The sequence below is a fragment of the Berghia stephanieae genome, chromosome 3, assembly GCF_034508935.2.
Source record: "Berghia stephanieae isolate SIO BIC M18660-M18661 chromosome 3, UCSD_Bste_1.3, whole genome shotgun sequence".
Lineage (NCBI taxonomy): Eukaryota > Metazoa > Mollusca > Gastropoda > Nudibranchia > Aeolidiidae > Berghia > Berghia stephanieae.
Window position 1 is genome coordinate 72388877 of NC_088362.1, and position 17500 is coordinate 72406376.

Here is a 17500-nt window from a genome sequence, read left to right on the forward strand (position 1 = left end):
TATTCCACCAATTTTAATCCATTTTCCAAGAATAATAGTCTTTAAAAATCTAATAATGACATCATTACAATCTTGATTACTTTGCATTGTCAGTTATAAATTATAGAGTTTAATATCGTATTAATTCCTAAAATTAAATTGATATCTATTGACCATAAACATGGAAATCATCTGGTTGAACGTAAAGCACTGTAATCCTAACCCAATTGTCCGTTGCGAAGTTTGTGTAGAAACCTGAAAAGAAATCCAAGTTTTAATGTCAAAGATTTACTAGCTAGCAGTCATTGTCCATGTTTTTTACTCAAAGGGTGTTATGTCACTTCAATTCAATTCACTCAAATATGTATTTTTTAAGACAATTATTACTGTAAATCATATGTTAACAAAGCCATTTTCAGTAAATGAATTAAGATAGTAAAATCAACAACAAATCAGTTTAAAATCTTAGTTGATAGGGAGTTAACGTTTCTAATTCTAGTATGACTAATATTATTTTTTTTATTTTACTTAAAAATAAGTATTTGATTAATCTCTTAATTCAATTTGATTTTGTTAATTTATTATTAATCCATTTATTTATTTATCTTTTGAATTTTAAATTGTTGTGTGGATATAATTGTTTCCATTACTTTCATGATTTCCATGACTGGTTTGTAAATGTTGACAAGTAAAATGAAACAATATGAAACAATGTAAAATCATGATAAGTTATCAGAGACTTATGTTAGATTATTATTGTTGTTGCATTCATGAGTATTGGATGTTGATTGAATAACCCGAGACTCATACTATAAGATAATAGTTAAAAGGGTATCCATGTTAATAGCTTGCAGGACATGTCAACAAGAAGTCACGGTGGAACCATCAATTTAGTATACATTGATATTATCCCATATATTATGTTCAAGGCGGTAGAGAAAACAGTAATGGGCCTCCATCTAGGCTCTATAGATGTCACTGGTCTCCGTGGTATATCCATAAGGTTCTCATAGCAATAGTTGAATTGACAAAATATGGTTTTAAAATGTCATTAACACATTCTTATGTACTCTAACACGACATTTTATTTCATTTTGGCAAAAAAAAAGCCTTCTCTTCAAAAAGGGATCGATAAAATTGACTCACAATTTTACAAATAAAAAAACAAACATTCAAACCTGAGACTTTTTTGTTTAATCCTCATATTTGTCCTTTTCGCCTATTGAAGGTCGTTTTAATTAATTGTGTATATTTTGAAATAGAAATTTCGTGGCCAAAATAAAAAAAGAAATGTTTGTTAGACCTCAATATATTTTACTCTGCTTGGCACATACAACTGACAAGACATTCCTTTTAGAAAACGATGCAATTGGGAATAGAATCACACATTATTTTTTGCCTACAAATGCAAATCCTTAATCATTATTTTGAACGTGAGAACATTTTCTAAGAAAACTGATATCTCTCCTAGACATTTTCTGTACACTTGATAGGAATGGCTGATCCTACTAAAATGCGGCTATGTGGTCTAGTGGTATTACACTCGCTTTCGGATCGGAAGGTCCTGGGTTCGAGCCTTGCTCGGCGCATAGTTGAGTCCTTGGAAAAGGCTCTTTACTCACATTCTCTCACTTTACTCATGTGTAAAATGAGTACCTGGCCGCTAACAGCGTTGTCTCTGTCCGAAAAAAATGTACTATCGCCTGGCAGGCATCATGTCCCGTCCTGAATATTAAATGTTGCTGTTGGCCAGGGACCCCTTGCAAAACCCTTTGAGCACGTTCAGTGGATATTGCGCTATATAAAAGCTCATTTTAAAAAGAAATGTCTATTTACTTGGACATAGTCTGTAATTTATGTAAGTAGGTCTAGAAGGAAATGCGATCATTTTGCGACATGGGGCGTCAATTTTTGTTTTAAGTGCGAAACGACCCGATAACGAAAATTCCTTCCAAAGTTACAATGATAAGAATTATGGAAAATTGAATCAAATATGTGACCCATCGTCTCAAAACGGTGATATGTCGGGATGGACCTGATGCTAAACTGTGATTTTAGAAATAAAATGATAAGAATGTGGGGGTTTAGTTTTTGTCACTTTTAGAAACCACGAGATTTATTAAATGAGTTATTTTTAGCGCGTCACTTAACACCACGAATTGAATGAGTGTTAATGCCCGGTAAAAAAATTAAAGTGAATTTAAGACATTTAAATGAATGAAAAAAATACTTTTATTCCATCCCTCAAAGTTAGATGCTTAGATATTTCATTATCTATAAGTCTGACAGTTTTAACTCCTAAAACGTTGGATTTGTATTCATACGCACCAAAAGAGTATTTTAAATAGCCATCTTTTCAACCTATTTAAATCCATTAAAAATGAACGAAAATAATATGCAATTATTGAATAAAAATTTCACTCAACAGGTTCATGACATTTTCAAACGATTATGTTTTTTTCTGAGAAATGATTGGGGTTTCTAACGTTAGGTGTAGAATAATATCTATTTCCATTAATAAAACAATTAAACTTAACTCGAGTTTTATGTTTTTTGATTCGAAATATAACATTTTGCGATTGTCCACTCAAGTCTACTCAATGATATACCGGGATATAACCCTAGGTTTACATATTTGGCCATAGATTCGATTCTCAACGTCAATATCACTCCGACGAAATAACTCTTTGACACAAAAGGTCACATATTCTATATTATATTGGATATTATATTTTCTGAAAGTGACAAAAAATTAAAATCACTCATTTATAGATAACATGGTTTCAATATCACTAACATTTATATATAACACGGTTGCAATATCATTATTTAACGACTTTTTGACCCCCACATTAATACCGATTTGGTGCGATGAGTTACTATTATTTTCAGGGAAGAAGAGTCCATTGACCGCCAACTTACTTATTGACCAGTGGATCGATGCATGGAAACGGACATTTGAGAGCATGCCTGATCCAATGTTACACGTCAAGTGTGGTGTGATTAAAGGACAGCAGGCGTGTAAAACATGTTTCAAAGTCGTGTTTTACTCCTTGATACTGCCGTGAAGTTGGCAATTTGTCACGGAGGTACATCTCGCAAGTGACGAGTGAGTGATAGATAGATAAACATGGTGTTGGGGGGGGGGGGGGGGGGTAAACCAGGAGGAGTAAGTGAATACGATGCTGGGTCAAAAGATCGTTTTTGTGACATTCGCCACAAATATACACCAAATCTAAGTTATTTGGGAAAACTGAGAATAAAATTGTTTCCATCAGTTTTTCTTGGTTAAATAATGTAAAATATACCAAAGGCTGGCCATACATCATCAAAATTATTGTACCTAATTATAGCTTTTTAAAAATGTGAAATTAGTGTGGACTCTATCCTCACTATCTTCTTTTAACCTTTGAGAAAGTATTTCTACTATTCTGTTGGAGCTAGATTGCTAGTTTCTTTTCTTTTTTTTTATTACTTTATTCAATTTACAAAAACTTATGAAAACGAAGTTTTTTACCCTTATTTTTTCCAACTAAATAATCGTTGGAGTACTTTTGTGGCGAGCGTCACAGATACGACCTCATGTGTCCCATTGTCTCAAAACGGTATTTTGTCGGGATCATAAGACACAGGAAACTGAATTTTATGTCTTGATTTTGACATTTGAATGAGTTTAATTTGTTTAATTGATTAAAACGAATGAGTGCCATTTCATGACTTGCAAAGAGCCCAAATGCTTGTGATGATAATGATTTTGATTTTCCTTCAATATTCAACACAAATTTTATTCCGACACGATACCATTTTGAGATGTTTGGCACATACGAGCTGTGTTTCAGAATTAATCTTCCCTCTTCTATAAGTTCGTTAATAACCACTTAGAACCACCAAAATAGAAGTCAATGTGACGTCATATCTAAGAAATCTTGATTCAAAATTTCAAGTATATTGATTGCCGTGTCATAGAGCTGTGACGTGGCAAGTTCTCTGTACTTTTGTTCCTTGTCCAACCGTAATCAAAGAAAAATGGCAGAGCAAAACATTGATACAACCTTCTCACGCTACGATGTTCGGGTGGTCATCAACTATTCAACTCTTCTCGACAAGTCTTCTGTCGAAATACGTACATGGAGATCTTTGTAAAGCTTTGGAGCACAACGAGGGGAGATCTGACATGCTGGAAACAAGGAGAAAAGAACGTAATGCACATTTTCTTTTCGACACACGTGACATTATACTGAACTGTCCTGTCCCACATGGTCAAACTGTTAACGGAAACTATTACAGATTCGTTCTTAAAGACAAACTGAGACCAGCGATACGAAAAAAAAACCCAGACAAACTTTGCTTGAACGAGGCATCATTCTGCGTCATGAAAATACACCTTTTTACAAGTCGAGAGTTGTGAACGAGCTTCTACAGGGCTACTCCTGGGAACCTTTGGAACATCCGCCCCATTCATCTAATCTTGACTCATGCGACTTCCATCTCTTCCCTACGGTGAAAGAAATGCTGCGAGATCAACGATTTGAAGACGAGGACTATATTCACGAGGCGATGAGGAACGCAATCATGGCCTTGGACAAACACCCATCTGTCACCATCTTTGGCCGTTGGGTACACCGAATGCAGATTTGTGTGGAACTTAACGGTTCTCATGTTGAATAGGTAATTGATTAAAGTTTCAATTGGTAGCAAATACAAAGTTAATCAGAGCATTATGTGAGTACAGCGCGACAGGAAAATTTAATTCTGAAACATACGTTGTATGTGAAAAACTGTCTAGATCCGGTACTATGTCGGAGTGAATCTGAAAAAAGAGTGATAATAAATCTTTACAATGTATGACCCATCTCCCGAAACGGTGTTATGCCGGAGTGATGCTGATTCTAAAAGTGTTCAAAGTAAAAAAAAAAGTGATATGAATTCTGAAATTTTATGTTTTCAAATAAACGCCAAATGGCAATAGATATACAAAATTCCCAATTTAGGCCATTCTTAGGGTAGAGAGAGCTCGTCAATAGGTACTGTAATCAATTTTGGAACAGGGCACTTTGAATAAAAACCAAGGTTGAGCAGGAATCGTAAGCCTTGGTTGGTAATTTACCATGAAGGAGGACACTTCAATGAAACAGCCACTTTCACTATCTTGTGGAGAAGTCTTGGAAAACTGAAGGCTAAAGAAAACATTCCTAACAGGAAAGCAGACCGAAGACAGAGACACTGGGCCGAAAAATTCACAGACGTAACGGACGTAACTGCCGAACCCGAAAACTGCAGAGACATGCACCTACCCTCTTTAATTATGACGTGGGACATAAAGAAGAAGACGAAGATGAAGAAGAAGAAGAAGAAGAAGAAGAAGAAGAAGAAGAAGAAGAAGAAGAAGAAGAAGAAGAAGAAGAAGAAGAAGAAGAAGAAGAAGAAGAAGAAGAAGAAGAAGAAGAAGAAGAAAAAGAAGAAGAAGAAGAAGAAGAAGAAGAAGACGAAGAAGAAGAAGAAGAAGAAGAAGAAGAAGAAGAAGAGAAGAAGAAGAAGAAGAAGAAAGAAGAAGAAGAAGAAGAAGAAGAAGAAGAAGAAGAAGAAGAAGAAGAAGAAGAAAGAAGAAGAAGAAGAAGAAGTAGAAGAAGAAGAAGAAGAAGAAGAAGAAGAAGAAGAAGAAGAAGAAAGAAGAAGAAGAGGAAAGAAGAAGAAGAAGAAAAAGAAAGAAAAAAACGAAGATGAAGAACAAATGACATACAAGTCATAATGATAGACCGATGTCAAAGAACAACAACAAAAGAACAAAAAAAAAAAAACAAACAAACAAACAAAACAAAAACAACACACACACACACACACACACACACACACACACACACACACAAAGAAACGAAACACAAGAAACTCAAGAAGACAAACCAAACATTCGAATGTAAAGCATGTGAGAAGAATATTTCAAAGACGACGACATCAATTTCCACACATTTATTTTATTACGAGATATATCAACAATCAAAGAAGTGACAAACAAAACTAAATCAGGTGCTAAAAGTGGATGCATCAAAGACAAGCGTGGAAACACCATCATGGACAAAGACTGCATTCTAAACAGATGGTCAGAATATATTGAAGAACTTTTTTTTGATAATCGAGGAGAAATGCCTATGATAAAAGAACTGGAAGGGCCTTCTATAATGAAAGATGAAGTTAGGAACGTCATGAAAAGCATGAAAAATGGAAAAGCTGCAGGACCTGATGCCATAACAATTGAAGCCTTAACTGGCCTGGGTGAATGGGGGATTGAATTCATCACAAACCTTCTAAATCAAGTGTATGACACAGGAAAAATGCCAACTGATATGAAACGATCCATTTTTATAGCACTACCAAAAAAGCCAGGGGCAGTTGATTGTGAACAACACAGAACTATTAGCCTAATGAGCCACCTCACAAAAATTCTTTTGAAGATAATTTTACTAAGAATAAGAAATAAAATACGACCTGAAATTGGGGAGATGCAATTTGGTTTTGTTGAGGACAAGGGTACCAGAAATGGAATATTCACATTATCAATGCTGATGGAAAGATGTATTGAAGTAAATAAAGATCTGTATATGTGTTTCATCGACTATTCAAAAGCCTTTGATAAAGTACAACACGAAAAACTATTCAAAATTATATCATCCTTGGACATTGATGGTAAAGATTTAAGAATATTACGGAATTTGTACTGGGAACAAGAAGCAGCAATGCGTGTTGACAACGAACTAAGCAGTTTTACACCTATTAGAAGAGGAGTTAGGCAGGGGTGTGTTTTGTCTCCAGATTTATTCAACCTCTATAGTGAAATGATATTAAGAGATATCGAACATAAGAAGGGGGTGTGTATTGGAGGAAAGAATGTAACAAATCTGAGGTATGCAGATGATACGGTTCTACTGGCAGAATCTGAACATGAACTACAAGAATTACTGGATGTTGTAGTCAGGAGTAGTGAAAATATGGGACTGGAACTGAATATATCTAAAACAGAATGTATGACGGTATCTAAAAATAATAACCCACCAGCCTGTGTAATAACAAGCAGAGGACAAACAATACAACAAGTTGAATGTTTCAAATATTTAGGCTTCAATGTAACATCCAATGGAAAATCAGATTGTGAAATAAAGAAAAGAATAGGTATGGCGAAGAATGCATTCAACCAGCTGCATACAATTATGAAAAACAGGAATATTAGCATGAAAACAAAAATCAAAGTCCTGGATTGCTATGTACTGTCTGTGCTGCTATATGGTTGTGAGAGCTGGACCATAAACAAGACCATGGTTAAAAGACTGGAGGCAGTGGAAATGTGGTTTTACAGAAGAATGATGAGGGTGTCATGGATGGAAAGGAAAAGAAATGAAGAAATTTTAGAAATGGCAAACAGAAAAAGATCACTGATAACAAAATCATCAAACGCCAAATGGAATTTTTAGGACACATTATCCGCCACCCTGGTTTGGAAATACTCGCCTTGACTGGAAAGATGAATGGAAAAAGAATAAGAGGAAGACAAAGAATAACGTATTTGAAAGGGATAAGAACTTGGACAGATGAAGCTGAGAAAGGTGGCGCTGCTTTAATAGAATTGGCAAGAGATAGATCAGCTTGGCGGAAGATGACCTCCGACGTCTGCTTCAGATATGGAACTACATGAGATGATATATCAACTATCCTTTTATAACGTCGGATCCGATCTTTAATTGCGCAAATGGACACGAGTATTGGCACACTCTTTCAACAAGTAATCATTCAAGCCAGGTTGTGTTTTATGGCGTATTAATACAAGAGAGATAAACGTCCTCCTTTGAGAACAACACAGGCGTAAAATAAAAGAACTAGAAAGGACCAACACACAAACTCTGTGTTACCATGAACGTTTTTAGTCTGGTTAATACAGTTTAGTGAGAACAACTCACAAACGCGGATGGCAAAAACAATAACAAAGGCCCGAGTGACGTCATCTGCATTCTATCTATAGATAGTTCGAAGATGACGTCACTGTTATTGTTTTTGCCATCCGCGTTTGTGAGTTGTTCTCACTAAACTGTATTAACCAGACTATAAAAGTTCATGGTTACACAGAGTTTGTGTGTTGGTCCGTGATACTTCCGGATGGCAATGTTGTGAACTCCTTGGCCAAACTCATTCTATCTATATACAAATATTTATATACATATATATAAATATATATATATATATATATATATATATATGTGTGTGTGTGTGTGTGTGTGTGTGTGTGTGTGTGTGTAGAGAGAGAGAGAGAGTGAGAGAGAGAAGTATTTAAAATTAACATTTCCAACTCAAACTTTTCTTTATGCAACAACAAAAACAATAAAACAGTAATATTCGCGCAATACCTGTTATATGAAGTTGTCCCAAAATGTCGTTTTTGTGGCGTTCGTCAAAACGTATCGACTTTGACAACACATTTTCAACACTTTAAAAAACTGTAATTATTATAATTTTGACGCTACTCCTAGATCGTCATGAGTGAGGGGGGGGGGGGGGAGGGGTAGGGGGGGGAGGGGGGGGAGGGGTGGGGAGGGTTGTTGGGGTATTTTTCATTATTGATCCCAATTAAACGGGCGAAAGTGATTTGTTTTCCTTAATTTTTTTAAATTTTATTTCAAATGACTTAGTATTGCAGTAATTTTTTATGGCGAAGATTTTCAAAAACGACATTTTGACACAGCTTAATATATATACACGTGAGATAAGGTCGTAATAGTATTATGTCGAGTGCTTCAACTAATAGAGAAGTTTTCTCCCGCCTCTTGAGTATTTTGTGAATTAAAACTTGATCTTGGCCGAAAAATTCACAGACGTAACGGACTTAACTGCCGAACCCGAAAACTGCAGAGACATGCACCTACCCTCTTTAATTATGACGTGGGACATAAAGAAGAAGACGAAGATGAAGAAGAAAGAAGAAGAAGAAGAAGAAGAAGAAGAAGAAGAAGAAGAAGAAGAAGAAAAGAAGAAGAAGAAGAAGAAGAAGAAGAAGAAGAAGAAGAAAAAGAAGAAGAATATCCATTAAACGAGCTCAAAGCGCTTTACAAAGGGTCCATGACCAACAACAACACGTAACAAGTAGAACGAGACATGACGCCTTTTAGGCAATATTACATTTTTTTTCGGACAGAGACAACGCTGTTAACGGCCAAGTTCTCATTTTACACCTGATTATGGTGAGAGAATGTGAATAAAGAGCCTTTGCCAATGACTCAACTATGCGCTGAGCGAGGCTCGAGCCCAGGACCTTTCCATCCGAAAGCGAGTGTCATAAGACTAGACCACATAGCTACACAAGTGAAGTGTGGCAATTCAAATCCTCTCATGTTGAGGCTGCTTGGTAGGTTTTAAAGATGGCTATGCCATGGACCACATAGCCGCCCTATTAAGTATTTACGTTTTGTTGTTCACTGAACGAGGGCTTTGAGTCCGAAAAGTAGTGTTAAGTACTTTCTTCTGTTTCGAAACTGCAATGTATGTGCACCACTACCAAATACGGGTTTTGATGCTAAAAATTGAATTTATGGTCAAATTTATGTGACCCACCATCTCAAAACAGGGGTGACGAGAGTTCAGTTGGTAGAGCACGTAAAGGTACTGAGATCGATCCCCGGTGCAGTCGAGATTTTTTTTTCTGTTCCCCCTGTCTACACAGCAGTGATGGGGTAGCTGGGTCTGTTAGATCTGGCGGAAAGTTCTTTCCCATAGACTAGCGTCCTGCCTATCCAAATGGTAGAAAGCAATTGCTATTGTTCGTTTCACGTTAAAGAAACCTGGATAAACTCCGGCTCCACGGGCCCAAGGCTCTGAAGGACTACTACATCTCAAGACGGCTATGTGGTCTAGTGGTATGAAACCGCTTTCGGATCGGATGGTCCTGGGTTCGAGCCGCGCTCGGCGCATAGTTGAGTCCTGGGAAAATGCTTTTTACTCACATTCTCTCACCGTACCTGGCCGTTAACAGCGTTGTCTCTATTGAGAAAAAAAAATTGTAATAGCACCTAATTGGCGTCATGTCTCGTTCTACATGTTACGTGTTGCTTTTGGCCAGGGATCCTTTGTAAAGCGCGTTGAGCACATTAAGTGGATATTGCGCTATATAAAAAGCTCACGGTTTTTATTATGTCGTGATGAATCGGACCCCGAAAATTGAATTTAGTTAAGAGTTAGAACGATGCATTAAAACGTTTATTTTTTATTTTTTTAAAAGTAAGAAATCGTATAGATAGAATGCGCTTGGCCAAGGAGTTCACAACATTGCCATCAGGAAGTATAACGGACCAACACACAAACTCTGTGTAACCATGAACTTTTATAGTCTGGTTAATACAGTTTAGTGAGAACAACTCACAAACGCGGATGGCAAAAACAATAACAAAGGCCTGAGTGACGTCATCTGCATACTATCTATACTCCACTATTATACGGTAGAGAAGTGAATTACTACAAGTGCCATGTCTTGCGTGGCCAGCCTGACACTAAAAGCCACTAAGAGCCATATTTTGACGTCATTTTCCGGTTTGTGGGCCCCTAAGAGAGTTGTCTTAAGTAGTGGTCAAGGAAACAAGTGGTCCCATTGGTTGAACTGTTGAATACAACTCACGATTTGTTTTCTTTTGTGGCCAAAGACGTCATTTTGTTGGTCAGTGTCAGAACCATGAGCCATGAGTTTTACGAAGGCCACGGTCTGTGCGTAGCCATCATCAACTCGGATGCGCTTGGCTTAGAAGCTCATAACATTGCCATCCGGAAGTTTAAAGGACCAACACACAAAACTGTGTGTATCCATGAACGTTTATAGTCAGGTTAATAGAGTTCAGTGAGCATTACTCATAAACGCGGATGGCAAAAAACAATAACAAAGACACGAGTGACGTTATCTTCGAACTATCTATAGCCTGACACGAGAACACACTTTGACATCACTTTTTAGGATTGTGCAGCGTCTAGTCGCCATAGCTTGTCTCTCCAATACCGAACCCACTCCACAGCATCTTGGGAGCAGACTCCTAGCTCGTGGTCAGTGTTGCTGGGCCCATCTCTTTGGCAAATATTGACCAAACATAGAAAGCATTTCTGTAATTAATTTGCTTTATGTAATTATTATTTACTTATATTCTTTTTCTAAATAATAATTTTTGTCCTAGACCAGTCGATTTTTTGTTTATCACAACAGATGATGGAGTGTGTATGTGTGTGTGTGTGTGGGGGGGGGGGGGGTAAAAATGTTAGTAGTATTTGGCCACATGGAACTCTGATCATCTGGCAGCCTGGGTTTGAGACAGTGGGTCACAGCATTTGGCAACTTTGGCAATTATTATTATTATTATTATTATTATTATTATTATTATTATTATTATTATTTATTATTATTATTATTATTATTTATTATTATTATTATTATTATTATTATTTTTATTATTTCTTTTTTTTTTTTTTATATTTTTTTTTTTAATTTTTTATTTTTCTTATTATTATTATTTTTTATTATTATTATTATTATTATTATTATTATTATTATTATTATATTATTATTATTATTATTATTATTATTATTATTATTATTATTATTAATTATTATTTATTATTATTATTATATATTATTATTATTATTATTTTATTATTAATTATTTATTACTTATTATTATTTTATTATTATTATTATATTATATTATTATTATTATTATTATCATATATTATTATTATTATTATTATTATTATTATTATTATTAATTTATATATTATTATTATTATTCATTATTATTATGTATTTATTATTTATTATTATTATTATTATTATTATTATTATTATTATTATTATTATTATTATTATTATTATTATTATTATTATTATTATTATTATTATTATCTTTTCTTTGGCAATGGGAATGCAATGAAATTAATTTGTCAAAATGGGTGACTAACATGCACATCTCCCATTCATTCGTCAATTCATTCATATTAATTTTGATCATTTCTATTGATAGACCAAACCTTTTATTGTATCATAATCACAAATCCACTTCTATTTTAATTTGTCTCATGTTCCTTACGGCGGATAAATAGATACCTTTGACATTGTATCAAGCGCTGAACACCATTCTAAGCCCACATACACAAAAGGAGTTATTTAAAAAATATTGTATAGAACTTGAAATCTTTTTGTAGAAATCATAACATGGAACAAATAATCTTATAAAGAACTGAAGTAAAAAAAAGATATTGTCATAAGACATAAAGACATAATCATGTAATATAAACCGCGTTTTGTTGTAACAACACTGCATATTATGAGTGTTTATTGATGAAAGACGATACCCCCTCTCTCTCTCTCTCTCTCTCTCTCTCTCTCTCTCTCTCTCTCTCTCTCTCTCTCTCTCGCTCTCTCTCTCTCTCTATCTGTCTCTTTCTCATTCCCTCTCTATCTCTCTCACTACCCGCTCTCTCTCTCTCTCTCTCTCTCTCTCTCTCTCTCTCTCGCTCTCGCTATCTGTCTCTTTCTCATTCCCTCTCTATCTCTCTCACTACCCGCTCTCTCTCTCTCTCTCTCTCTCTCTTCTCTCTCTCTCTATATATATATATATATATATATATATATATATAATATATATATATATAGGAACGGAGGTGTGAATTATATATATATATATAAGTGAGTGACCCAATTTATATATATATATTATATATATATATATATATATATATATATATATATATATATATATATATATATATAATAGTAGGATAGTGGAATCAATCTCTAAAGTGTAAAATAAAAATGAAGAAGAAAATCCGTTCCAGACAACCTGTGCGGATGATGGAGAGATCCGGATAGGAGAGTTCTGGGTTAGAATGACGTAAAGTAAGAATTATTCAGACAATAAATGAACTTTTAGATTTTGTCACCTTATGAACCGACCCATTTTCCCTCATAAAACAGGTCACCCGACCGAAATTTCATAGTTTGTGACAATATATTCAAATTACAGTTGCCAACTGACCCCAGTACAATAATAAAAAAAAATAAAAAAAAAAAAAAAATGTGCGGCGATGTGGTCTAGTGGTATGACACTCGCTTTAGGATCAGAAGGTCCTGGGTTCGAGCCTCGCTTGGCGCATAGTTGAGTCCTTGGAGAAGGCTCTTTACTCACATTCTCTCACCGTAATCAGGTGAAAAATGAGTACCTGGCCGTTTACAGCGTTGTCTCTGTCCCAAAAATTTGCAATATCGCCTGACAGGCGTCATGTCTCGTCCTACATGTTATGTGTTGCTGTTGGCCAGGGACCCCTCGTAAAGCGCTCTGAGCACGTTTAGTGGATATTGCGCTATATAAAAGCTCAAGTAAAAAAAAAAATCTGGATCTTTTGTAGAGGGCAATATCCACTAAAAGTACTCAAAACGCTTTACAAGGAGCCTCGAGCCAATAGCAACACGTAACATGTAGAACGAGACATGACGCTTGTTAAGTGATAGTACAATTTTCCTTCCAACATAGACAACGCTGTTAACGGCCAGCTACTCATATTATACCTGAATACGGTGAGAAAATGGGAATTAAGAGCGTTTGCTAAGGACTCGAATATACGGCGCTCGCTCTGAGTGGGACTCGAACACAGTACCTTCCGATTCGGAGACGTGTTTCATACCAAATATGAATATCATCATTCTTACATCCAAACAGAACATCCACAAACTACTGTGATTGGATTTCTTTTAGCCAAAAAGAATAAAAAATAAAATTGACTAAATAAGAAGTCATTAAATTATAAACAACACTGTCACAACTTCAAAATCAGTGAAAAAAAATACGACATGTGTAGCCAATAATTTATAATGATCAGGGGTCATTCAAAAGTGCATGAACCCGCTAAGAAGTGTATTCTAGAAATATAATTGGAGTTCCAGTAAAATCTCCTATCTTCTAAACATACATGTTGGGATGTCGGAAGTTTTATTTACTTTATTAAAGCAAGAGCATAAATGTCTGTTTGTTTCTATGTGTGAAAGAAGGAAGACTATTGTTGTTAGTTGTGATCATTAATTGACATTGTGCTCTTCAAAAAGTTGAGTTTACTAGGGTTTTGTTGTTTTTTTTTAATTTTTGTTTGTTTGTTTGTATTTTGGGGGGTTTTTTTCAAGGGGGGGGGGGGGGTCCTGTCTCTTTTGAATGATTCTTACTTTTGTTTAGATAATTATTAAAACGTTTATATCTATGTCTCTCATACATATTTTGCCCTTAGTTCTTCAACACTCGATGAACTGACGATGAAAGAGTCCCGTATTCTGACAAAACACTTTTTTTTTCAATTAGGCCAGAAAACATTTGCTTCAAATATCGGTCGAGTATCATCAAACCCATCTTGTCAAAACAATTCAGATCTGTGACTTCGTTAAATTACTTTAGGATTTGACAAAACGGGTGTTAACTTAATCCGTCGGTAAATTTGTCTGACTTTTTAAAAAAAATAACAATAATATGTTTTGTTGGGGGATTTTAGAATAAAGGATTAAAAAGTAATCGATTTTCCTGCAATTTGACATACGTTTATAGTGGGCGGCTTTGTTCAGTTTGAACTATTCAGAAATAAAAATGAATACTCACAAGCCCTTGTCAAAAGTCCCATATTACTGCACATTGTTTTGATCAATCTTTTATAGAATAAGATATTGCCTTGGAGAAGCGGCGTTGAAGTGTAAAATGTGAGGATTTTTGACAATTTTGGGGGAAATGCATTTTGAGTAGCAATTTAAATTTGAAACTTACGTTCAAAATACACTAGATTTCACGATTGGAGATAAATTTGTAACGTTGGTGCATTCTTTACGACTAAAACATAGATCAAAAGGAAGCCTATCCCCACCCCCCCCCCCCCAACCCCCCACCTCCCCCCATCCAAAAAAAAAAAAAAAGATATATCATGTCAAACCGTCAGTTTCACCTGCCGACCCCGATTCCTACTCTCCATTCTACCAACGGATCGACAGCTTCAAGTAAAATCGGCAGTTCCGTTGCTTGTCAACATTTATTTTAAAAAATCAACTTCTTTCAACTTTTACTTAAAAGGTTGTACACCCCAGTCGTAACAATACACTAAAATTACATCAATCTTAATGGAAAAAAAATACATTGTAGGGTAGTAATAAATAATATAATATAAAAATCCACTCATGGTGTACCCATGAAGCTGCTTTTTTGGAGAGTGACTATAATATTTTGTGTACAATAAACCGGATTGAAAAGCATAGTTTTAGAGGACGTAAACAAGGTACGGCTGTGAACAATAATTTATTAGGATGAACACTCCCAGAAGTTGTAATTATGTAAATGAAACGATGAGATGACGAGGGAAAAACAACATCATTTGTCGGATAAAAGCGACAAAGTGAGTAAAATTCTCTAACTTTGATTGTGTTTTATCGAGATATCTACGTTGGCCTCCAACGACCAAAGACGTGTTATAAGTAATATTAATTTCATTGTATTATCATTCATGTCATTATCCTCTCACAAATTGGAATGACCATTTGCATATCATAAATACTATTTTCACAATTTATCAACCATGTTTTGCAGGACAATCAGTTCTTACTGTCAAAGCACGTGGCTGAAATTGTACAAAATTGGTAAAATTAGTCAACTGATTGGCACCTACCGCTGTTTTCTGACGTCTAACAAAAACATTAAATCCCTGGCCCTTAACAATTATTGTATAAATTTCGAAACATTCCCCTATGGCAACATAATTATTTTGATTTTCTCGAGTTGTCGTGACTCCAATTTAAACGTCGTTATCTCAATCATTATATTTTGATTATGCCCCTTTCATTTACAACAAATTATCAACGACAGTCACGCCAATTATGACAATTGTGTGTAAAGCCATAATCGTCACGATATACCACAGCAATCACGATGTTGTTTTTTTTTTTTTTTGTAAGACGTTATTAAATTGCTTTGAAGGTTTTTTTTTAGATTGCTTATTAAGTTCCTTTGGGGCTAACTCTAAACATAAAAAATGCATTCCTACTTAGTCTTAAATCCAATTGAGTTTTTATGTCTCCCGGTCTCTTTAGCGTTAAACGTAAAATAGCATTTTTTTTCCTACCCAATAGATAGGATGCTAGTCTATCGCAAAGCAGCACTTCCCACCATATCCTGTAGATCCAGCTACCCATTCACTATTGAGTGGATTGAGGAATCAGCCAGAAATATATCAACAGCAAATGGATCGATACAAATTTCCCTTGTGTGGCAAGTCTTCGGAGACTGCTGAGTTTTCGGGACCCCAACTAAAGATATAGCTTAATCTATGATCAAACGATTATTTCTTTAAAGTGAAGCTCAACACAGCGCAATATTAACGAAATGTGCTCAGATCTAAACACTTTACAAGAAGTCCCAAAGCAAACAGAAACATTGAATATATACAAGAATATATGCTTCCTGTAATGGTCCTTCAGAACATTAGGCCCATGGATCCGGAGTTTATTCCGATTTCTATAGCGTGAAAATTTCAATATCGCAAAGTACTTTCCGCCAGATCCTGCAAACCCAGCTATCCAATTACTATTGGATGGACAGGTGAATCATAAAAAATCAAGACTTCATCCAAAATTGATCTCGGTCCCTTTGCGTGTGGAGCGAGTGCTCTACCAACTGAGCTATCAGAACCCCCATGGTTCCCGTAGGATGTTACTATAATTTATTTTCGACAGAGACAAAGATATTCCCGGTAAGGTACTTGTTTACACCTGGCGAGCGAGAGGTTGAATTAGAGCGGGTTAGGCGAGATAGTTATATAATGTATTGAAAAGATGTAAAATTGAAATGTGAATTAATTATTTGGAATTGTAAACTTTATCTGGCAATGCTGTCATTAACACATCTGGTTGGGTTCGCGAGGTCTGTGGACCTATCAATTAGATTCCAATTGTCTCATATATCTCTCTCTCTCTCTCTCTCTCTCTCTCTCTCTCTCTCTCTCTCTCTCTCTTTCTTTCTCTCTTTTTAGCTATCTATCTATCTTTCTCTATCTCTCTATCTATCTGGCTATCTATCTTTCTCTCTTTCTTTCTTTCCTTCTATATATCTCGTTGTCTTTCTCTCTCTCTCTCTCTCTCTCTTCCTCTCTCTCTCTCTCTCTCTCTCTCTCTCTCTCTCTCACGCACACACGCACACACAAACACATACACGCAGTCTCTATCAATTAATCTATCTATCCATCTATCTAATATCTGCATAATATCCACATATGTCCAACGATCTTTATCTATCTATCTATCAATGTGCATCTCTATAACTCCATCTATTTTTCTCTACTTTTCCATCTATCTTTTCATTTATCCCTATATTTTTCCCATCTATCTATTCACAGACCGGCGTCTAACATTATATCGATATAATTACATATACATCTAACTATCGATGGATTAATATATATATATATATATATATATTATATATATATATATATA

General features: G+C 35.2%; 1 long non-coding RNA gene across 3 annotated transcripts in view; it reads right to left on the reverse strand.

Annotated features, from left to right (window-relative positions):
• The window catches only part of LOC144968390 (uncharacterized), a 229143-nt gene that overhangs the window by 199572 nt on the left and 12071 nt on the right, over positions 1 to 17500 (reverse strand). For all 3 annotated transcript variants that reach the window (XR_013644575.1, XR_013644576.1, XR_013644573.1), the window contains exon 2: positions 1 to 234. This exon is cut by the window's left edge and continues 288 nt beyond it. This is a non-coding gene — a long non-coding RNA (uncharacterized LOC144968390). The remainder of the gene's footprint in view (positions 235 to 17500) is intronic.